Below are 25,298 nucleotides of genomic sequence, written 5' to 3'. Positions count from 1 at the left end.
GAAAATTTTACTTGATATGATAATAATAATGCGTATTGAGTTGATGTTTGAGTTGACAGGTAACATTTTTGCCGTGTAAAGTGTCGCTAAGGTGTGGAATGCTCTACCGGCGTTCGTATTTCCTGTCAAATATACCTATAATACCTACCATAAAATCCATACTTAATATTAAATGCGAAAGTGTGTCTGTCTGTCTGTTTGCTGGCTTTACACGGCCCAACAGTTTAACCGATTTTGATATTTGGTATAGACTTAGCTTATTATATGGTGCAGGCGTCATTTTTACCCGACTACGCAAAGCCAAAAGGAAGGGTTATGATTTTAGCAGTCTATGTATGTATGTAGCCTTTGTATTTATGTGTGTTCCATCGTAGCACCTATACTACTGAGTTGATTATTGAGGTGTCAATGGATTCGTTATTATGGTCCGGGTGACATAGGCTATTTTATACGAAAAATCGACCGACGACGGATGTTACATCCAAAAAAAATTTTTTGCCATTGCATTGAGTGGAATATCAAATGAAAGAGGATTTAAAATTCTGAGTTCTTAAATGTAAAGAATGAAAAGGGTTAGGCCATCACGATGACTAAGTGCGGATCGACAGGCTTCACTGAAAATATTATGGAGAATTCTTAGGCATGCAGATTTCCTCATGACACATAATAGAATAAGACATACTTACATAATGATATTATGATTAATTAAACTTGTGTCCATAATAAAATAGAGTTAGTCATATTTTATTATGACATCCAATCCACAACACTTCGTTTCAGAATAGAATGAGAAATATTTCCTATTTAGTCTTATTATTATATTATTAATTTACACCATTTATCATTGATAACTGATTGCTAGAATTTACATCGGCTTAGAAATCTATTTATTAGTGCTGTCACAACCATTAGATTTCTATAGTCACAATATTGTAAAAGCTTTGGAAAACATGATTTGTGTTTGGGAGACCTATGACAATGAGTATTTTGTTAGTGTCATCTTCAAGAAAAGGATAATATCTTTTTATAATAGAGAAAGAGCCAGCGCGTGTCGGACCTGCGTTATTTTATAAAAGCTGAAAGTTTCTGTTCGTATTGAACAACACAGGGAGGAATGATCAGAGACTATGTTTAGACCATGGTGGCTTTGGGAGATCAGGTAATAAAGGTGTAAAAAATCTAACGTCAAAGTTTTTTTTTTTTTTTCCTGTTATTATCTGCAATCAGTCGGGGGACTATAAGCAGTTGGGCTAAATATGAGATTTAAAACGGAAAGGCCATTGCTCCAACGTCCATCAGATATCGAGCACGTCAGCTCGTTTTAATCTTTTAACTCTGGGGGCGGCTAGAAGTGAGTTGGCAAGTGGGTTTGGATGCTTGGCAAGACGAACTTTGTGGTTTTTGGAGTACTTGTTTATTTCCTCAGCAACAGTTGGCATATGAAAATACTGGTGTAATTCATCGTTGCGTGTAAACCAGGGCGCGTCAGTTATTGTCCTTAGTATATTGTTTTGAACCCTTTGAATCCGCATGATATTTGTCTTACAGCTTGTGCCCCTATTCCGAATACTCCGAATACTATTCCGAAAAAAAAAAATTCAACGTCAAAGTTGAATGTTTTTTTTTTCGGAATAGTATTAGAAACCACTTCATGCATTGCCTGACACTTAGTATCATGGCAACCCCCAGTCAGACTTTTAAACTTTCCTCCCTGTGTTGGAGACAATACGCAGAGAAACTCTCAGCTTTTATAAAATAACGAAGCTCTGACACGCGCTGGCTCTTTCTCTATTAGTGTCATCTTCAAGAAACAGATTTCTTTTCATAAGTCTGCGATGTCATCTTGGATCGTTCATTCAGTGGATAATACGAGTAGTAGGAACAGTAGAGTAGAATAGGAGAAATAGAAAGTTTGACAGCTTCTTTAAAAATAATAAAGGAATTTGTATTTAACCGAATTTATTGACAGGGGGTTGTGATATTATTAGAGTAGCTCTATCTCACAACATAGACGCAACATCACTGATATAAATTCAACAGTTTGCTTTGCATTCAGTATTCAGTTTCAGTAATCAGGTCCGATACATGATTTTACGTATCTGAGGGTTTTTTTTTGATCTTCATAATATGATGCTGATCTATCGACAATATTAGCAGATTAAAATATAGAGTTACTTATTTAAAAATTTCTACTCGTGATTATCATTTCAGTCTATGGAAATCCATAGCTGGACTGAGAACTGCTTTTGATACTGGTGAACTTCAACTTACTTGATGTTTTGGGCTAGGTGTCAATGCATTTTGTTCTTCTACGGACTTCTCCTTTTTAAATTTTATCCTTCAGGAAAACTCCCAATAAAGCCCTCTCCATTCTCCATAGTGTTCAAACTTCCGCTTTTGTAATCATCGTCTAGCATGAAATTCGCAACACGCTATGGTCCTATCGAAAATCAATTGTAGGTACTGCAGCGGTTAACAAAAATAAGGCACTTGTCCCACCGCTGACGATTAGCGACAAACGAGTTAAGTTTAAAACTAGAAACTAGCTGGCGAGTTTTGTCGCTGGGCTATAAGTAAGTGTGCGAGTGATTACTTGCATCAGTCACTCGCATAGGCGACCGAGAAATACTTTTAACCCCTGCCTACGCAAACGTGCAAATGTTTTGAACTCCAAGACATTAGGCGAGTTATTTGCTCTTGCCGCTACGACAAACTAATGGAGACAGAGTTCTCGTCATCAGTGTGCTCAGTCAGCGATCAACTATACAATATACGTATGTTTATCTCTTTTATTGACATATTATATATCCATTGTACGTTTCTGAACGAGAAAATAGCCGATAGCTAGTCGATCCCTCGTTGGCGGGGGACAAGAACCTAAGCCTAACAAGACAAACAGCTCAAGCTCGAGTTTCGCTAACCTTACATGGCATAACTACTGTAGGTTTATCAGTTAACTGACGCAACAAGAATTATTTAAATATACATCAATGAAATGCCTACCTACTCGAAAATTGAGTCCACTATTTAGAAACGACGACGTAACATTGCGAAACAAAACGCGAATGCGGAATAAAAACAGTGAGACCGAAACGTTTGAGATAACTCACAACTAAAGTAAACACGCTATTTATTTACATAAAATACTTGGTTAATTGGCCTCACACTAAAACTTGTAAACGCTACGTATTGTTAAGTTAATAAAGATTTATTTATAATAATTTTTTTTATTATTATTAATTAGTATCTAAATACACACATCATTTTTTTTTTCAATATTATCTAAGACAAAAATATTAAAAAACAAGTTAAGTAGATTGCAACCATAGATGTACCTAAGTATAATATATCAGAATCAACAATTGTGGCTGGCTGTATGACAACCCAGTATTTTTTTCAGTTTTAGATTCAATTTTATCTTCCTCTAAAGAAAAATCTTACAAGAAGAACATAGAAGCACACGTATTTTCATAGTCACAATGTAAACATGCACATATTCGTATAATAGATTTATTTGAAATTCATATAGGTAGATACTTTTAATCACTGATTTGTTACATAAAAATAGAGTTAGCTATATTTTTCTGGTATATTGAAAACTCTTGCTTAGTGAACGTTTGAATGCTTTAACGATCGTTTAGACCGATAAATTACCATCAGATCTGTTGCCAGAGCTATGTCCAAAAACCATTTAAATAGCCGCAATTCCTTTACGAAGCTTGAGAATTAAATGAACAAAGATATTTCTGTAATAATTTATTATAGTATTCAGAAAGTAAATATTATGGTAAACAGAAAGCAATATTTTAATAAATTCAAAAGTGAAGTGAGTGAAATCATTGCTACACATAGTCAGAAAAATTAAACTGATCCCTAAAATGTAGGTATTAGAGTCTAAAATTATATAACGATAAATCAACTATTTCCATACAGTGTCTAACGAGAACAAATTTAATATTAATTAAAGTGTGAGTTACAGATTACTATGCGTGTAATTCGTTCATATCCTTACTATAATTAACAAATAATGTTGTTAGTGGAATTCAGATCAGACTAAGTAGTACAAGTATTGAAATACTTTCCGTTGGCGTTTTGTAACCTGTGGTTAAGTATATGGTAAACAAATGGGCTACTTTTAAAACCCCACATTATAAGCATACCTATTTAACGCCCGGTGCATGTCAGCGGTGCTAGTTAATAGAGCAGTACATGCTTTAAATGTCTATCGATTAAATATTTTTTAGATTAGGATATACAAGTGATTACACAATCTACAACTAAAATGATAAGTATAAATGTGCAGATGTAGGTACAGCTTTTTTGTCATCGCCTCCATAATCCCATCCCTTTCGTGATTCTCTCTCTGTGGAAAATGGATAGCATTAGATTTAGATTTAGTTTAGAAATTGTCGTAGATTTCCGAAACCTGTAATGAAATTTTTATGAAATTAAAACTTGGAAAGTTTAATCTACTCAATACTCTTGCATTCTTTGATTTTACTAAGTAAGGAATGTCATTCAATAAGCACCATGAAATAAGGTCCAAGGAAAATTTAGGATAGTTTTAGGCACGTAAACAGCACACTGTTCGTTAAGAGGGCTCTCTCCGTCACTCGTTTCATACAATCGTAGTTACAATTTCATTTGAATATTAAGCAACCAAAGTCTATGAAATTTTGCAAACATATTCTAGAAACTAATATCTATGTCTGTGGTTTTCCAGATTTTCTGTTAAAATATTCGGTTTCAAAGTTACGCGGTCTTAAAAATTTTCATACAAATCTTTGAGCCCCTGTAATTTTAAAACTACATATTTTTAGAAAAATCTAAAACACTACAGACACAGATATTAGTTTCTAGAATATGTCTGCAAAATTTCATGGACTTTGGTTGCTTAATATTCAAATGAAATTGGAACTACGATTGTATGAAACGAGTGACGGAGAGAGCCCTGTTAAACAAATACGTCTGCATTCTAGGTATCACGGAGCATGCACGGAGAGTGACGAGACATCGGGACATGTACTGCTAAAATGTAGCATTGTATCTCCTCAAGAAGAAGCCTACATTGGCTTCCCAGCAACACTTCCGTGTCCAACCAAGTCTTCGCTGACCTGGGTCGACTGCTTCTAGAGGATTCTAGACTGAGGTCGACTGACAGGAGTGGTCCAGAGGGGAACCGCACGCGGTTTCCCATACAATGAATGGCTACGTCGAAGTGTGGAAAATAAATCCAGGATAAAAAAGAAGAAGAAGAAGAAGAAAAAGAACAATAACTCCTGCTTCTATACAAGAAGAAGAAAGGCAACATTCACAAAAGTATAGATAATAATCAGATTATGAAGAGTTCAAGAACATTAAGCACAATTTACACGAACATCGTACCAGACTAGGGTCTGATAATCTGATAATTTTAAATAATATCTTAATAACAAACTCAGCGACCGTTGACGGCCTCATAATTTATTTTCAACTACAGGTTAAGGATAATAGACAGGCTGCTGGTAACAGATACGTGTTATTTGTCTTATTCCATTACAGTTTTAAATGGATGACAAGCTGTTCACCTAAATTGTTTGCTATCAATCCCTTAGTAAGTATGTAAGGTATGTTAGGGTCAATTCAGGTTTTGCATGATATGTATAATCAGACCGACCGCGGTGAGTGCTGGCTCCGCTTGCTCCTTCAGTGCACCTGTACAACCCGTATGGATGCGCGAAGACCTGTTAGGTCACGCTCTTTTTCTTCATAATAATTTACTACTATGACAAAGTTCTAAGATGATAAAATAAAACAAGCTGCACTTCGATGCCACTTTACTGCGTCTGTGAGCATTGTACGTAAGAGTGAAATAAATGGCAGGTTTACAATACTTAAGACGTTTATAAAGTAATTAAAAAGGAACCTTACATTTATAAACGTTTCAGCTCTCTAAAATTTTGTGTTTACAAATAAAATAAAAGTTTGATGGTGCTCTTGAGAAGGCCTTTTTTCAGCAGAGGACTCATACAGGCTGAAGGATTGGATTGGATTGAAACAAAAAAAAAAACTTGCAAATTTTTTTTTTTTGTAGCTGTATTTTCTTATTTTTCAAATTAGCTCATTACTATTGTTTTCCAGAGGTTAATTTTCATTAAGTGAATGTTATCTGGAATTATTCAAGCTCCGGTAGTCGTGGTTTATTAAATTAATTGAATGAATACAGATCATGAAAGGTTGTTATATCAGAGATCGGAGGCCGGACTCACGCCCACTCGGCTTGTACTAGTGATGCGATACATTGGAATGTTCGATATCGATAAATTGTTTTTAAGTTTCTTAGGCGCTTTAGGTGGTTTTGGGATGGATAAAAACTTCAAACTCACGTCGAAGACATACATACTAGTAAATATAAAAACTAAACTAAAATTAATGATTTTAATTTACAAATTATGAAAATTTAATTTTTGATATTTCAATTAATTAGAAAATCCAAAAAAGACATTGTTATTGTATAGTAAGTTTTCATCAAACTAATATTATAAAGACGAAAGTTTGTATGTGTGTGTGTGTGTGTGTGTATGTTTGTTACTCCTTCACGCAAAAACTACTGGACGGATTTGGCTGAAATTCGGAATGGAGATAGATAATATCCTGGATTAGCACATAGGCTACTTTTTATCCCGGAAAACCAAAGAGTTCCCACGGGATTTCGAAAAACCTAAATCCACGCGGACGAAGTCGCGGGCGTCAGCTAGTTAGTAATAATTGGCACTCAGTGGAGACTGCCAATTTTTTTATATAACTTTATAATAGTAAATCGAGTTACAATAGATTAACATAAACCATACATAGTAGATGTAAGAAAGCTAGCTTAGATTTTTGTGATAGTTTAGAGATATTTTTTTGTTTATTTTGTGCATTTTTAAAAGATAAAATAAATTAGGTTTAACATTGATTGAGGTATCCATCACTAAAATTTGTTAACTCTGTGTTTTTATTATACACCCTAAATCGGCTAGTAGAAGTAAGTACCTGATAAACATTATAATAAACTAGCTGATACCCGCGACTTCGTTCGCGTGGATGTAGGTTTTTTAAAATTCCCGTGGGAACTCTTTGATTTTCCGGGATAAAAAGTAGCCTATGTGCTAATCCAGGTTATAATCTATCTCCATTCTAAATTTCAGCCCAATCCGTCCAGTAGTTTTTGCGTGAAGGAGTAACAAACATACACACACACACACACACACACACACACACACACACACACACACACACATACAAACTTTCGCCTTTATAATATTAGTGTGATAATAAATCGATAAGGAGTAAGTACCTAGAATATTCAACCTAATATAATATAGATAAGAAATAAGTACCTAATATATTTAAAGCTAACTAATCACATCACTAATCGAACATTGTTGTACCAAGCTCAACGTTTCACACTTCAGAATTTATTTATAGCGTTTTAATGAGAATTTACTTCCTTAGCTTTTGTATACGCTTAGAGACCTATTTACTAAGTAGGTTACCTGTTGAATTTATCAGTTCGATCGATACTTCGGTTTCATGTCCCATGTAATTGCTTAATATCAGCCTAAAAGCTAATGTTAGCAAGAATAACTTATCTTTACAGTTTCCCCCGTCTTGATTTAGGTCAATTACTAACTTTTTGGGTATTTTGATTTTAAATATTCCTGTACTTGCGCTATAAGACCTACCTACCTACCAAATTTCATGATTCTAGGTCAACGAGAAGTACCCTATAGGTTTCTTGACAGACACGACGGACAGACAGACAGACAGACAGACAACAAAGTGATCCTATAAGGGTTCCGTTTTTCCTTTTAAGGTACGGAACCCTAAAAACTACCCTATTGTGTTAATTTAGTAGAAGAAAGACTTGAACCATGTATTGTATTTATTCTGTTAAAGTTCTAAAACCTACCCGAAATCCAGAAATCCACTTGGCTTAACGTTGTGTAATCAAACGTCAAGAAACTTGGATTTGTCAATACAATAATTATATTAATGATACAAATTACATGTCATGTTATCGACATGGCAGTCATGCTAAGGCTTTTTGCATGGCGGTGATACACAAAAACTAGTTCTCTGTAATTTTGAAGCAAAGGAAAAATATAATTCGCGGTCGTTCATACACGCTCTTGAGTGTAAACGGGATTGCAAATTTGACATGCAACAAGCCACTGAGGTGCCCATACCATATTATACTAGAGGTGGTAATGTCGGCCGCAAAACGGCCTTAACTTGACTAGTGAACTTTTACACCGTCTGCTTTTTCACCCCTATAATATTATAGCTATCTTAATCGCTATGGTAATCGCAATCATTATGGTAATCAGGGTGGTAATTGCAATCTGGTAACCAGAGTGAAATAAATATTAAAATAATAAACACTGAGCAGTTGTGCGACATGTGGATGACAGAGCATGTAGCGCAAAGCGACGCGATGGTGAATATGTAAATCTAGATTAATAGTTTAATAGATTAATCTATGAGGTCTGTATCTCTATTCCTACAACTCAATGCTACAAATTGTATCAACGAATACTGAATAGTAACTGGTTGGAACATAACATAGAATTAGATTTATAATCCTTTTTCGGTACCCATAACAAGTGTTGACTCTTGAATCTAAATAAATAATTCATAACAAACCGCTTCGTCTGTTTCTTGAACGCTGAGAGACCTAATAGAGGAAATTTGGTTTATTAATGAATTAACTCTAAGCGGTTAAATTTCATTTTATTTTGTAGCGACTAATCAACTCACTTTAGCTTTCCAAGTAGGTCTACCTATTTTTTTTTTTTAATAAAAGAATATTACCCATGTTAAATGACTAATATTCCCCTTTCCTCTCCAACTAAGCGTCAGGCTTGTGCTAGGAGTAGGTACGACAATAGTGCAACGGGTGGGGTTTGAACCGTCGACCTTTCGGTTTTCAGTCCACTCCTTTACCGGTTGAGCTATTGAGGCTCTAATTTAATATATTTTTATAATCTATTTTTCCGAGGTTTTCCTAGTATTTAGGGTACCGTACCTCAAAAGGAAAAACGGAACCCTTATAGGATCACTTTGTTGTCTGTCTGTCTGTCGTGTCGTAAGCGTATACACACACCCTAACACCCAGACATTTCGCCAGACTCGAAAACTTTTTGTAGACAAACAAGATCGTATTTAGATTCGAGATGCTCAGATACTATTATTACAATTAAATAATAATGAAAGCGTACTATTTGCGCTTTAGATAAGTAAGTAATTATAATTATGTGAGTGTAATTATTAAGGCTTTATTATAACACCATTATCTTCAAGCTTGAGAAATAGTTTATCTGATATTTTTTATTTCTTTTTAACTTTCTCTGTCGCTTTTCTGTTTTTACTATTTTACTAGAGGGTGCCCGCGACTTCGTCGCTTTTCTTTTGAGGTTTTTTCCAATTTATTTAATACAATATGGTAAAAACAGCGGTAAGTTTTTAAACAAACAAAATAGTTTAGGGTAGGTATGCAGTGCTTTTATGCGTGTATGGGGGGGGGGGGGGGGGCATGCCTTTGTGTTACTAGTATTGAAGATTGAGAATGGTACCTAATCGATATTATTTAAATATTACAATCGACTAATTGTATCTTTAATCGTTATAACGGAAATTTTCAATCATAACTTGACCTTGGCCTTCTTGATTGTCTGTTTCAACATCTGTGCAAGACTAACGATAAGTCAGAGAGACAAGGTCACTTACCTACAGTAAACGCCCTCATTTCAACGTCATCCGGTTACAAAGCTCAGATGGCAATCACTTCGTGAGAAAACTAGAAGGCATGTCACATTTTTAAACCCCGACCCAAAAAGAGGGGTGTTATAAGTTTGACGTGTGTATCTGTGTGTCTGTGTATCTGTGTATCTGTCTGTGGCATCGTAGCGCCTAAACGAATGAACCGATTTTAATTTAGTTTTTTTTGTTTAAAAGGTGGCTTGATCGAGAGTGTTCTTAGCTATAATCTAAAAAAATTAGTTCAGCCGTTTAAGAGTTATCAGCTCTTTTCTAGTTTTCTTGTAGAAAAGAAGGTTAGATAACCTTTAGGTTCATAATATTATGTCAATAGACAAATGTCAAGCTGTCAAGATGGACGTTGCCTAAATACATAATTATTTATTTGAAAATGATGTTTTGGAAAACTCAAATACTTTGGATCGTCGGGGGTGTTATAAATTTTTAATTTACACTTGTGGATTAAATAAGTCGTTCTATCCTGTACAGGATAAGTGGTATGAGCCTAGTGGTTTAGACGTCGGCATCTCTATTTGGGTGGTCCAGGTTTGATTCTGGGCACGCGCCTCTAATTTTTTGGAACTACGAGTATGTACGTTTAAAACAATTGCATATATACTACATAACAAGTGATATTGCAGTGTTTGAAAGTAGGTACAGAACACCTAAAAAGATTTTTCTCCAACGTAAAATGTAGGCATAAGTAGGTATAATCGTAGTACATAATATATGAAAACGCGGAAAGTAGCTCATACTTAATACTGAACAATACAGAATTAATCTTAATGGCTTATTGTCTTGCAGTATTGAAAGAAGTAACAGGAACATTAAAATTATTAATCACATTTCTTTTAATGTTGCCACTAACTTTTTTTTGTTTGCAAAATGGAGTGCATTTGCCTAGAAGATGTCCATTAAAAGTGGCGGAGAAAACTGATGCCGGAAGGACGTTCCATATTCTTGTGGTTCGAATTAGAAACAAGGAGGCAAATCGCTTCGTACGTGTCCATGAAATTTTGACTACGTACGGGTGCAGACCTTGGCAATGCCTCGCGGTACAATACAATAGTAGAAAGGGGAAGGAGAAAACATGTTAGTACTTTCGACTACTATGGGTGCTGACCTTGACATTAGGTACCTTGCCGTACGATAGTAGAAAGGCGAAGATGAAACCAGGTGGAAAAGTTTGAGCAACCGCCGAATTTCTTGCTGGTTCTTCTCAGTAGGAACGGCATTCCGAACCAGTGGTAGATTATTTATTTTGACGATTCAAAAGCACTTGTAAAAGTTTAATTGAGTAAAAATATTTTGAATTTGAATTTGGGCACACTGCCCAAGAACTTTTCCACCTGGTTTCACCGTAATATATCTTGTAGAATAGGTACCGATAGGCAGGTAACTTAGCGCTACGTTCTAAACATTGAAGTCAAGAATTGACCAGCGCTTCGTCACCAATGTGTCTTTTTAGCTTGACTATCCACTAGGACATCCGAATCCAATGCAAGCTGATAAAGAGACAAATAAGAGACGTCAGTTTAAAGGACGTAGCTCATTTACACAACACCATTCCCACACAACACACGCACCGCCTGCTAGCAGAAAGCTCGCTGTCCACGCGATGCCAGCTAGCAGTACAGCGTCTCCCTATTGCACACGTTACAACTTGCTAGAGTGGCCCACACGTTGAAGACGCGTGAGCTGCTCGCTTGAAGCACGTGGTAAGCATAACGTTAACCATCGAGTGGCTACATTCAAGATTGCGGCAAGTTCGCTTGCTGCGCGTTGTTTGCAATTGTATGTTGTCACTATGTATGTATGTACAGAGTACGACCAAAGGCCCATATTTGAATGTTTATTGTTTATTATTTTACCGTGCGGGAGCTGTGTCGTGTAAGTGAGCTACGACCTTTAAAGTGACGGTAGTTAGAGGGCTCTCTCCGTCACTCGTTTTATACAATCGTAGTTCCAATTTCATTTGAATATTAAGCAACCAAAGTCCATGAAATTTTGCAGACATATTCTAGAAACTATTATCTATGTCTGTGATTTTCCAGATTTCTGTCAATCTATTCGGTTTCAAAGTTACGCGGTCTTAAAAATTTTCATACAAATTTTTGAGCCCCTGTAATTTTAAAACTACACATTTTTAGAAAAATCTAAAACACCACAGACATAGATATTAGTTTCTAGAATATGTCTGCAAAATTTCATGGACTTAGGTTGCTTAATATTCAAATGAAATTGGAACTACGATTGTATGAAACGAGTGGAAACGAGTGACGGAGAGAGCCCTCTTAAGTCGGGCGTTGGCACGGACCTTGATACAATTGTGGCAGTGTCAATAGTTGTAATGTGGCAAGAATTACCACTCTGTCACATTTTTGTGTAACCGCAGATATAACTGTAGTTAAAAGTTTAATTTTGGACACGCATTGCAATGTTATGAAACCCTTAAAGAAACTTGTTTGTTGTGAAGTTATTTTAATCACGCAGAGATTCGAAGGTGAACTGATACTGCTAGGTTTTACGATTAATAACGTTCTTAAACCTATCACCTGCTGATCTTTGCTGTAGATTATCCATGTCTATGATGCGTGAATCAAACTTTTGGTTTAGACAAACAACGCCATAAACGCGAAATGCCAAAATAATTGTGGCGTTTTGCGATACTGAAAAATTAGGTAGGCAGGCACTTACGCAAAATACCAAACTAGCATGGCGGCAAATACTCAAAATGAAAAAAATTAAATGTTTGGGAAAATTTTGTATAAAGAGTTCAAGCAAAGTGTTCTTAAAAACATCAAAATTTTAAGGATGTCTTAAATTTTAAAATGCTAAAGATTCCTATAATATTATATTTTATTGTTTGGGTCAATTTATATAGTTTAGTTTTGATTTTTTTAACAATTGGCATTTTGCGTAGGTATACCTATGGTAAGTTTTGACGTTCTTCGGTGCCGTTTTTAGGCATTTTATACGTTTCTGGTGTTGTGTGCCTAAACGGAAATTTGTAATTAAATTATTTACTTACTTTATTATACTGAGTATAATAACTCTACTGACGTACTAGCTTTACAAATCAACACACTTGTGCTAACTATGAGTAGGTAATGTCTATTTTCTTTATGCAAACACGACAAAAAAAAATTTCTTAAGCATCTCGAAAACAATTTTTTTTTCAATTATGTAAATAGCGAAAATGATAAAGCAAAAAAACCAGCCAATTGTATTTTACTTAAGTTATTGAAATAATATTATTTGAAATAATCAATACTATTAAACTCTACAAGGTCGACATGTTGAAATTGTTGGAGATTTCTTCTATAAATTACAGCTATCTAGTTTTTGAATACTGTCGTACACCATTTAATTGTATTACTCGCACGACTGAAGTTATTTATGTTAAAAAAGGAAGTAATTCTTAGGGTTTTGGCTATTGAATGATTTAATTGAATGTATAGAGTTATTAAAACATGCATTCATTCTGGCTGCAATATGTATGCTGATTGGTGCGTTTTCTCAATTTTTTTACAATTTATAGATTAGCGTTTGGCTGCAATTAGGCATGCTGGCAAGTTATGATGCAGCCTAAGATGGAGCGCGCTTGTCTATAATCTAATTGGCCGGTCTCTTCCGCTCCGCTCCGCTTCAATTTAAGAATAGCAGCATTTAAGAATACACTAACTGTTATGGAAATTACATGGTGTAATTGTGTAAAATCGTTCAATAAAGCCAAGGTCCATGACTGCATTTATCGCGTGGGTTGTGCAGATCATTAATAATTGCTTTGAAATTTCGACTCGAAACTTATAATGGTTTAGATTAATCTATTATGTGTGTGTGCCCACATTAAGTTTGCGGTTTCTTTATTGTAATCAGTGAGTAATATTATTAAGGTATATTGTTACCTCTGTGTAGGATTCCGAATTCCGATGAGTTTCTGTTGTATGACCCCAATTTTAGAAAGAGGCTTAACTAATTTGGCTTCTCAAATTGAATGTTGTTGTATTATGGTTGTAATTTTAAAATTTATTCATACCAAATTTCATTGTTTTTTAATTTTTTAGGAAATTGTAAAAATTTGTGATTCAGGAAATTAAACATCATGGCAACCTAACAAGTTGCCATAATGTTAGATTCCCTAAATCACAAATTTTCAAATAGAGAGGTGTGTGCCTATGTGCATCGAATTAAAACTTAGAATTAGAAATTACTGAATTACTGAAGAAAATCATAAGTATATTTATAAGAATTCAACATTTTGGGTATTCAACATTCTGGGTCAGAAGGCTAGTAAAGATCCTATGTTATTTAAATTACATTTCTCATTTAGGTGTCTATATAAAATCCTTCACCCATACGTGCCTCAGAAGCTAATATTTGACACGTATTAATTTCGATCTATTGACTAGAGACCATACAAATTGAAACAATAATTGCTATAATCATTCACGTATCTGTATCGTGTTGAGACAATAGTTCCGACATGTTTCACTGACTACGTATTGTATCAAGCTTATAACCTTATCTTGGAAATTGTTCTAACTTAATAATTATTACTAGGTCGCCTTTCGGTTAGATAAGGTCGAATAGAAGTATGCACTTACCTATTCAAGGATTTAAAGATTAATGAAACAAAATAAACTACTATTTAAGTGCTAGGGAACACATTTTCGAGATCCTGATTACCTCTAGGATCATCCACGTACTTTCAAGGATTTAACTTTTCCTATTTAACGTATTAAAAGATCTATTCTGACTGACTGCCTGATCTAAGCCATTGGGGTTAGAAACTTAAAATTTTGATAGCACTTTAAAATATAGGCACTTACAAAGAATAGATTTTTTGGAAACTAACCCTTGAGAGGGTTTTGAATAGGGGATGAAATATATCCATGAAAAATGGCATTTGGGTTCAAAATTCCACACGAGTGAAGCGGATTGGGTCGATTAGTTGAATCATAAAGTACTAGATACAGATAGCTCGGATCATGGCAATCATAATCTTACAAACCAGTTCCATTAAAATCATCTCATAGTTAAGAGGGGTCTCTCCGTCACTCGCTTCATACAAACGTAGTTCCAATTTCATTTGAATATTAAGCATCCAAAGTCCATGAAATTTTGCAGACATATTCTAGAAACTAATATCTATGCCTGTGGTTGTCCAGATTTCTATTAAAATATTCGGTTTCAAAGTTACGCGGTCTTAAAAATTCGCATACAAATCTTTGAGCTCCTGCAATTTTGAAACTACATATTTTTAGAAAAATCTAAAACACCCACAGGCACAGATATTAGTTTCTAGAATATGTCTACAAAATTTCATGGACTTTGGTTGCTTAATATTCAAATGAAATTGGAACTACCATTGTATGAAGCGAGTGACGGAGAGAGCCCTGTTAAAATCATCTCACAGTGCGTCTCACCTTATAATATAATTACTATTACTCTGGGAACTTGACTCGTACTTCCGTTTCACAGGAACTGCTGTCCTTCGAGCTTTGGAAATTGTTGTTAATGTTTCCGCCACGATGACTAATGTTATGCAAGTCGGACGTGAAATGTGGGAGTTCATAGATAATACCGTGAATATGTTACTGTCTGTTAAGAATTCAGTTATTGTGATAAATGCCTGGCCAGCCTACAGATTTTTTAAAAAACATGGAGGCAACATGAAAATTTACTATGCTCAAATTTTTGTTTAAATAAAAAAACGTTTTGATGATGGAAGATTAAATAAATACAAAATAGTTTTGTAATATACAAGGAAACATTCTAAATAATTGTATATTTTTTAATATGAAGCCTCAATAGCACACCGGCCAGGCAGAAAAATAATATCCGTCGATGGTTCAAACCAGGTTCCACATGTTGCACTGCTGTCGTACTGGTACGGTGTACCTTCTCCTAGCTTCAGCTTTACCTAGTTTGCCGTACCCCTAGTTGCAAGGCTTTACCTTACAACTAGGGATAAAGTAAATCAATAATGTTTTAAAATACTTGCGAATAATCTCAAAAATAACTTTAGGATTTTTTTAGCACCTAGTTACAGATTAGTGCACCTGGAAAGGTTAATAACCTCGTATTTATTACTAAAAGATTATTAACAAATTGTTCTAGCATACAGTGCCTGTACATAATAATATTATATTATACCTATAATATTATAAGATATAGTTTTTAGCGTTCCGTACGTCAAAAGGAAAAAAGGAACACTTTTAAGTATAGCTTTATTTAGATTCATTTTTACTGTATCTGCATCATACTGTGGTATTATGTGTTTTTCTTTTTATTTGTTATGGGTTGTCTTGAGACTTACATTGCCTGAAATATAAATTATTTATTTATTAATTTATTTATATACCCTTATAGGGTAAACCTAGCATAACATCTTTATTAGAAAATGATGTTATCCTTACGGCAGTAAAAAAGAGAAAACATGATATTACCTGTGATATTACATCTCTTTAAAAACAGGATGTCAGATGCAATAAGGTTATATCCAACGGTTCAATGTATTTTTATTGTCGACGGGTCATGTTTCGATCTATCTGATAGAGAATGATGGGGCGTCTAAAGTGAAATACGTACCTGGAAGAAGGTAAAATATAAATAAAATATGAGTTTAGGTAGGTAGGTACTGAATACGATCTTAACTGACGATAAGAGATAATACAATTTAAGATAGATCACACTATTTATAAAAACTAGCAAATAAGTAAAACTAAATCTCTGCTACCCGTCCGTTTGTCCGTTCGTCCGTCAGCGGGCTGTACCTCATGAACCGTAAGTTCCGTAGGTATAAAAAACTACTATACCATCGTTACCATCTTTACGATGGTACCTACCGAACCCTTCGTGTGCCAGTCCGACTCGGACTTCACCGGTTTATTTTTCAGACACCTAGGTAATAAAATGAAACCATTTCATGTAATTTTTGTAATAACTTCGAAATATCGTCATGGTTATTCAAGCTATGGAAATTTTTGTATTACCATTCCCGCCCCATTGATCAATTTGATCTTGTTTAAGGGTCTGTACAGATGGTCTATGGACCGAAGCCGACTGGAAATTTGCGGTTTGAATTGCAGTTAATACAACTGTATCGAATGTTTACTTAACTTCTCAGCAGTGGATGTGCTATCGGCAGTAATTAAATCACCATTTGCACACGACTGCACAGTTTTTTTTTGTAGTTTAGTTTAGATGCCAGTAACTAAAATTTACCGGAATTTACCGGAGTTGGAGCCGGAAAGTCCTTGAGTGGAGACCGCGTTTAGGCAAGCGTAGTGTGGGACGCCCTCCAGCATGATGGACCGACGATATAAAGCGGCTGGCGGGAAGTGGCTGGATGAGGAAGGCTGAGGACCGGGTGTGGTGGCGCTCTTTAGGGAAGTCTTATATGTCCACAGGCTGATGATGATGATGAACTAAAATTTTGCAGTTGGCTTCCATACGTATGTATAGACCCTTAGGTACGTATCACGTGGGAGTTCAGAGGTAATGTAACGTATATATCAAAATTATATTTGCAAATAATACAATCACCATCTATGGCAAGGCGGATCTTATGGAAAGGTTGTAGAAGCCGTATATAAAAGAACCAGAACTAATAGATATAATCGACTTTCATTTGTAATGCTTTATTTTATACAGAGAACCCCATTTATATCTTGTAATAAGTAGAATACATATTCGTATTAAAGAAAAAGATGTTCTTCATTTTTTCACAGCTCTAAAATGCGTAGGCGCCTCGGTGTGTAAGTACATTGTTTTCGTAAAGAAAAAGTTTTTTGGACCTCTAGCGATAGATATTTATGTATCGTAGGTACAATATTACGTTCCTTTGTTTATATTATTTGAATATCATGTTTGACATAATATTAAATTGTTATTATCTAGTAACAGATATCCACGTCCGGCGTAAGACACGAACATCCGGACTTTCAAAGTCCGCCGCAAAAAAAAACCGCACTGCACCGCAAAAAATTAAATCTATCTTCAATACATTCCAACCTAGTGGTTAAGATGTCGGCCTCCTATCCAGCTTGTCCAGGGTTCGATTCCAGGTACGCACCTCTAACTCGGAGTTATGTGCGTTGTAAGCAATTAATTGATATAACTTGCTTTAACGGTGAGGGAAAACATTGTGAGGAAATCTGCATGCCTGAGAGTTCTCCATGATCTTCTTAAAGGTGTGTGAAGTCTGTCAATCCGCACTTGGTCAGCGTGATAGACTTTAGCCGAAAACTCTTCTCATTCTGAGAGAAGTAGTGTATTCAGTATTGCCCTGCTCTACTACGCTTCCCACTTAACCCAATTCCATCTTAGTCTGCATCATCACCTACCACCAGGTGAAATTGCAGTCAAGGACTAACTTGTACCTAAATTAAATAAAATAAAATATGTATGACGTTTCCTAGACGTTTAATTCATACTATAAATTGCACATAAGCAAACATCACGAATCTCAACAACAATAATTGTTATGTAGGAATCTATTTGGAATTGAATTGGAATAGCAAGTGGGGTTTGATTTTTATCACTTGTGCCCTTACACGGCTTTGTACCAGCTGCCGATGTTTCGCAATACCTATACAAGCTTGGACAAAAGCTTAAAATAGAGACTGTAAGTTATTGCCCACCATAAACATCGATCGGAAATATTGCTTAATTCAATTGTTTTGCTTTTAGAAGGCAAGTGGAAAACTGCATCGTACCTAAACCTTTTAATTCTGATTTCAGAAACTATTGTACGGATTTGCATACGGGTTTTGACCCAAAAGAAAGAAAAATTAACTGATAAGGTTAACTGTATATATTATGTATTATATAAAAGGAAAAGTTGACTGACTGATTTATCAACGCACAGCTCAAACTACTAGACTGATCGAGCTGGGCATGCAGTTAGAAGTAGGTATGCGAAGCCTGCGTGGATCGATAGGTAGAGTACCACAAAAATGGTATTACCAAATTATACCATAAAACTAATTACTTTTATGGTTTCGTGATGGTTCATTAGGAAAACTTAATGACTTGAACCTTGATGACATATCCGGCTTGAAATTGGTCAGTTGCGTTAAAAACGACTTTTCCAAAAATTACGATAGAGGAGTGATGCTCATAGATAATTTTCTAACTTTATAATCTTGTTTATAATATAATAAAAATAGTTTTTTTAACTTAAATTATACCGCCACAAAAATTGCATTGATTTTACAGCTTAGCCTATGCAAGGTGTATAGGGAAAACCTAGAGACTTGAAACTTGTGAATATCAGAATTTAATTTAGTAGGCAACACGGCTATGGCAACTAATAAGATACCTACCTATTTTTTAACAACTGATCGCATCTGCGTAAAAATCATTTTAAATAAATAAATAATTTTATTGAAAGCAGATTACGACTAGTTTTTTACTAATTACTAATTATAAAGTTTTTATTAAGGCACTTACAACTAATATAATTTAGAATAATTTAGTAAAACCTAACAAAACTAGACACAAGTATTTTGATTACAGTACTAGAAAATTAACTTGAACTTTCGGTTCAGAAAATTTTAACTTAATCCTGGAAAAGACCCCAAGAACAATTATTACCCAGATAGGTAGGAACGTTTCCACCTAAAAGGTCGCCAAGAATAAATTATTCGCACGTAAGTATCTACTCGTATTATTAGGAACCGTTTTACTCCACGGTTATTATCAATCTAGAAACAGAATAAGAAAACAATGTCAGTATGACCTAATAACGTCCAACCTTGAACCAAAACACTTGAGAAAATGCCATGATACTCGTATTAGAGCACGGCTAAGCAGAAAATTGGTTAGCGATCGACGCTAGATTACAAAGCTTCGATAAATATTTAGGTAGATATTATGTAGGTACTTACTTGATTTGACGAGCATAATGAAATGAATTAGTTACTAAGTAGATACTTATTATTTTTAATCTGAGTGTTCCTTTGAATAAAAAGTTGAAAATTAAAACCCGACTGCGATCGTCTTAACAAACGCTGAAATATTATAGTATGTATATAAAATTGTTTTTCTGTCGCTTGGTATATTTTAATGTTGTAGTACATTTGCATTTATGAACTCAGAATTTTTTCCTCTTTCATTTGACATCCCACTTGTTACAATAGCAAAAAAAAATTTTCGAGACCCCCACTTTTTTCATGTAACATCCGTTAGGTCAATTTTTTTCGTATAAAGTGTAGGCTATGTTACACGAACCTTTACGACGAATCGATTGACACCTCATTCATTAAAATCGTCCCAGTAATTTAGGCGCTACGGTGGAACACACAGAATCTGGATACAAACATACATAGCCACATACATACATATATAGACTGCTAAAATCATAACCCTTCCTTTTGGCTTTGCCGCAGTCGGATAAAAATAGACATCGGATGATTGAAATCATAGAAACTAACCTATATTTAAGTACACTAATAATATTCTCTCACAATGTCACATCTACCAGTATCTAGATTCTTATAGATTTATTATCTGTGTTGAAATTTAGGCGCCATTATTAATAAAATCATCAATCACTTTTATTAGCTGGTGTCACTTAATTTGTATGCATCGTTGATAAAGAAAGTGAATCATGTAAGCTTATAAATTCACTTAATTGCATTTCGATATATTTTTGGAGTAATGAAATAGTCTTTTATGTTTTAAAACGTGTTTCTCCTGTAATTTAGATAAGACTCCTAGGTTTAATGGCACCTTTTATGGATACGAACTGTCAACATTTAAAATTTATACTTTATTAGATAACTTTGTATGCAAGTTTTACTTATGTGAAATTGTTGCGTTAAACTTAAACTGTTCAGTAAAATACCGTGCGAAAAAAGAACAAAACATCATGTTTCAAACATAATCCAAAAATACGATTTGCAGTACAGCACACTTTTTAAACCAATGTTTAAAACAATAGTAACCCTAGCCAGGAAGCCTTTCAAAGTCAAAGTCAAAATCATTTATTCAAAGTAGGTACAATTGTACTCTTTTTGATGGTCGAAATTGTTAAACTTGTACGATATAGTGGTGATAATTAATTACGTTACTTAAAACTAAAGCTACGAGGGTTCCAAACGCGCCCAAGTCTGAGAAGAGCCTACAACAAACTCAGCCGGGTATTTTTTTTTTTATTATCACCACTTTACACCTTTGAGTTTGTATAACAGGCTTACATGTCACACAATGCATTGCATTGCTGGTCCTAGATAATTCGTAATGCCGTCTGTGTGACTAGTAGGTACTTAAATTATTATCCATGCCCTGCTCAGCTATCTTAAATTCTTAGTGAATTTCGACAAGCCATGTGATTATGCAATCCATAGGCAATAAAATTCATAAGTCGTTCAACTGATAACTATCAGAATAATTGGACAGGTGTTAGTGACTGTACCTACATAAAATGTCCATTGCCCATTTTTAGATACGATTCAATTACATTTAGCGATCGGAATCATTGTTTAATTACTTACGTAAATTGTGAAAATAAGATAGGTATTGTATTTTGATCTAAAATGAGGTCTGAGGAATACCCAATTTTCACTATGTCTTCAAAAGTAACTAAATAACAACATAATAATATACGTCCAAATATACTTTCATGACAACTAATTATTTATTTATTTATTAATTATTGTTTGTTGTATATATGCAACTTTGTCTAATAACTATGTAGTTATTATTAATATTGTATTTGATAAGTTTTTTAAAGTCAAACTGTCGCTTTGGCTTAGCAAGTGTGGGTTTAGCTATTTTTAACCCCCGACCCAAAAAGAGGGGTGTTATAAGTTTGACGTGTGTATCTGTGTATCTGTGTATCTGTGTATCTGTGTGTCTGTGTATCTGTGTATCTGTGTATCTGTGTATCTGTGTATCTGTGTATCTGTCTGTGGCCTCGTAGCGCCTAAACGAATGAACCGATTTTAATTTAGTTTTTTTTGTTTGAAAGGTGGCTTGATCGAGAGTGTTCTTAGCTATAATCCAAAAAAATTGGTTCAGCCGTTTGGAAGTTATCAGCTCTTTTCTGGTTTTCTTATTACTTTTATCCCAGGACCATCAGAGGTTACGTATTTTCTGACACAGGAAATATGTACGATTGAGTAGTGTTAGTAAGTACTAAGAAAGCATGCCTAGCCTACGTGCTAGCTTGCTTCGACGGCCAATTTTCAGGTATCTGATAATCAAGGTACATAAAACCATTACTTACCTCACGTAAATTCTCCAAACTGATTTTTACGTATATTTTAGGCAATATCCTTAAAAATATGTCGCCAATACTCCCAGACACTTCCCGCGTCGGCCGTATTGCTTTGCAGACGCTTTAAAGCTCCCAAAATAAGTAATTACTTAACTGCACGTAAATTCTGATGCTCCATTTTTATATATGTCCACCAGACAACTATTTTAAAACCTTTTACAAGAAGACAGACCGATCCAGAGGGCCAATCATCCCCTAAATTCAATTTTAATGCCTCTGTGGGTTTGAGCGCGAGGGCATCATTATCTACGCGCATGAGACTGAGTAAGACATATTGTATTAGGATATATTGACTTCTCTCTCACTCTCTTATAGTTTACTTATGTCAATTAATTATTAATATTAAAAAAAATCTGCTAAAAATTAAAAAAATTGGAGAATTTACGTGAGGTAAGTAATGTTTTTATGTACCTTGATTACCTGATACCTGAAAATTGGCCGTCTAAGCAAGCTAGCAGGTCTGTAGGCATGCGTTCTTAGTACATACTAACACTACTCAATCGTCCACATTTCGTTCGTCAGAAAATACGTGACGGCTGGTGGCCCTGGGATCTTTCACTATTGTAACAGAGGTTCATAATATTATGTCAATTGGCAAATGTCAAGCTGTCAAGATGGACGTTGCTTAGATACATAATTATTTATTTGAAAATAATGTTTTGGAAAACTCCGATACTTTGGATCGTAGGCGCGGAGTTTCTAATTTATAAAATATTATAATCACAGTTAAACGAGAAAACATCAATTCAATTATAATATCCAACAGTCAACCAAAGGCCACGAACAATCAACCCAAACCCAAACCATAGTCAAACTATTTTTAGGGTTCAGTAGGTATCAGTAGAAAAAAAAGATGTTGTAGTCGCGTAGGTGTGCATGGCACCATTAAATATCGTAGGAGGCGATGACCCTCCGCGCGGCTGAGGTTCCCGCATCGTAGTCGCTTTGTCGCGCAGGTTTGAATGATGCATTAGGCGCACCTTCTTTTTATTTTATCTGCTTGAACTCAGCTTATTTACTTTGACAAAATACGTTTAAAATTCATCATCATCAGGATCAACCCATCGCCGGCTCACTACTGAGCACAAGTCTCCTCTCAGAATGAGAAGCTACCACACTGGCCAAGCACGTATTGGCACACCTCACGCACCTTTGAGGGAGCATTATGGCCAACTCTCAAGCATGCAGGTTTCCTGACGGTGTTTTCCTTCACCTCTTCGTTGTCTGTCTGTGTGTCATCTTTCAAGAGAATCAAAACTTATAAATTGGGTACTTCCCGTTTACGTAGAATCATGAAAGGCAGGTAGCAATATCTTATAGCCCAAGCACTCTACTCCTGTGGCCCAAGTAAAGAGAAAAATCCGACAACTGAATTGTCATTACATAAAAAAAAACTTGTACGGAACTCTTCATGTGTGAGGCAGACTCGCACTTGACCGGTTTTTGAAAGTTATGTCAAATAAAAATTTGACATGCAATAACAAACAAAATGAAATGCAAGCCACTTTATTCCTTATTTCATCGGGTGAAAGTCGATTTCAATTTAATCGTAGGTATATCTTGAAAAGCGAACTTATTATACGACTACGTAAAATGGGTACATTTTTAAAGCAACGACATGTTAGAAACAGATATTTCGTTTTGGTCGTGTTAAACTATGTGAGTCATTCAGATAATTCTTGATTTAGTGATGTTCGGTCAAAAATATTTCATGGAACGTATAATTAACATAACATTGATGTTACTTTTGAAGAGATATTAGCTGCCTTATTGAATTTATATTATTATAGAAATTGGGTTTTAGAATGGCACAAATAAACGGTAATTTATGAATAAAGTTTAAAAAGCGTGAAATAAAAATTAAATTAAAAATTTAAAAAACCCCCGACACATAAACCTCTAAAAAGTAAAAAAATAATAGGTAAATATGTATGGGCCCTTTAAGAATAGTATAAATAGTAAAGTTTTTATCCAAGCGTTCGTTGCGTCGGGGGACCGCTAAAGACTATTCTTTCTACAACAGATGACTTTCATAGTTTATCATAGGTAGCGGTCCCCTGGCGCAACGAGCGCTTGGATAAAAACTTTACTATTTATACTATTCTTAAAGGGCCCATACATATTTACCTATTATTTTTTTACTTTTTAGAGGTTTATGTGTCGGGGGTTTTTTAAATTTTTAATTTAATTTTTATATAATGTTTTGTTTTTATTTCTTTGACTTTAGAATCTTATATATATTAATATTTTTTTTATTAGGTAATAATTTCAAGGACTTACAAAAGGAAATAGTCACAGACAAGTTTGGCACACTTCCTAGAACAAACGAATTCAATAAGTAGGTATAAGGACTATAATTTCGGACTTTATAGTAGGTAGGCAGGTATAATTATGAAATTTTATTTATTCGTTAGATTTTGCATTTCTCTGTTTGAATATAGCATTAAATTTAACGGATCTTTAGTAAAAATAGCGTGATATCTTATATCATTTTAAAAACCTAAGCGGTCAATACAGATGGCATTGGCACATGGCTTTCCTCGATACGAGACGGAAAGTCTCAGACTGTGCTCTGTTAGGACAAAATTTTCAAAGAGGTACGCAAAACATCATTTTTACGGTCTACGTTATATTCAAAGGAAAAATGAATACGTTCTAGGCAGGCGCGCTCCACTAAGCTGCACCATTACCTGGTCACTGACCTCTACAAATACAAGCCGCTGGACCTGCGACTGCCGACCTGTGTCTAAAGCAAAATTATTTTCGCTATTCTGGCACTATAGTGCAGCAGTGAGCGTCATGTGAGCGTACTCGGAACTAAAAATTAGTGATGAGAAATCTGTTAACATGGTGTCAACTGTCAACAGAAAGGCCATTAGATTCAAATGTCAATTTAGATTCCCGGTGCGCTAAGTAGTGATGACGCTTCGAATCGACACAAAAAGTAATTGTCATTTTGTATGGCACACCTCTTCCAGCGTACTTCTAATTATATCCATATCTGTGTTCTTGACAGACAATTTCGATAACATACGATCAGCTTTAAACATTATTGTATGCTTCATTAGCCAAACATGAGGTTCATTTTCGAGATAGGAGGTCTGTAAATCTCGCATTGAAGGATATAGGATATACTACCAATTACAATCCGGGTATCTTTAAAACAAGAGTGAATAGGCACCTTCTAGGTAAACGCGTCCTATCTTAGACCACATCATCACTTTCCATC

The 25,298-nt window shown here is 34.9% G+C and overlaps 1 long non-coding RNA gene across 1 annotated transcript; it reads right to left on the bottom strand.

Annotated features, from left to right (window-relative positions):
• Positions 1–11,513: 11,513 nt before the first annotated feature.
• LOC123879631 lies at positions 11,514–25,054 on the bottom strand. The gene is made up of 3 exons (XR_006799050.1): positions 24,994–25,054; positions 24,689–24,691; positions 11,514–11,525 (listed from the first exon to the last, which is right to left on the bottom strand). It is a non-coding gene; the product is annotated as an uncharacterized LOC123879631 (long non-coding RNA).
• Between the last annotated feature and the right edge of the window lie 244 nt (positions 25,055–25,298).

The sequence above is a fragment of the Maniola jurtina genome, chromosome 3 (genome assembly GCF_905333055.1).
Source record: "Maniola jurtina chromosome 3, ilManJurt1.1, whole genome shotgun sequence".
In the NCBI taxonomy this organism is placed as follows: Eukaryota; Metazoa; Arthropoda; class Insecta; order Lepidoptera; family Nymphalidae; genus Maniola; species Maniola jurtina.
This window is presented reverse-complemented; position numbering and strand designations above follow the sequence as displayed.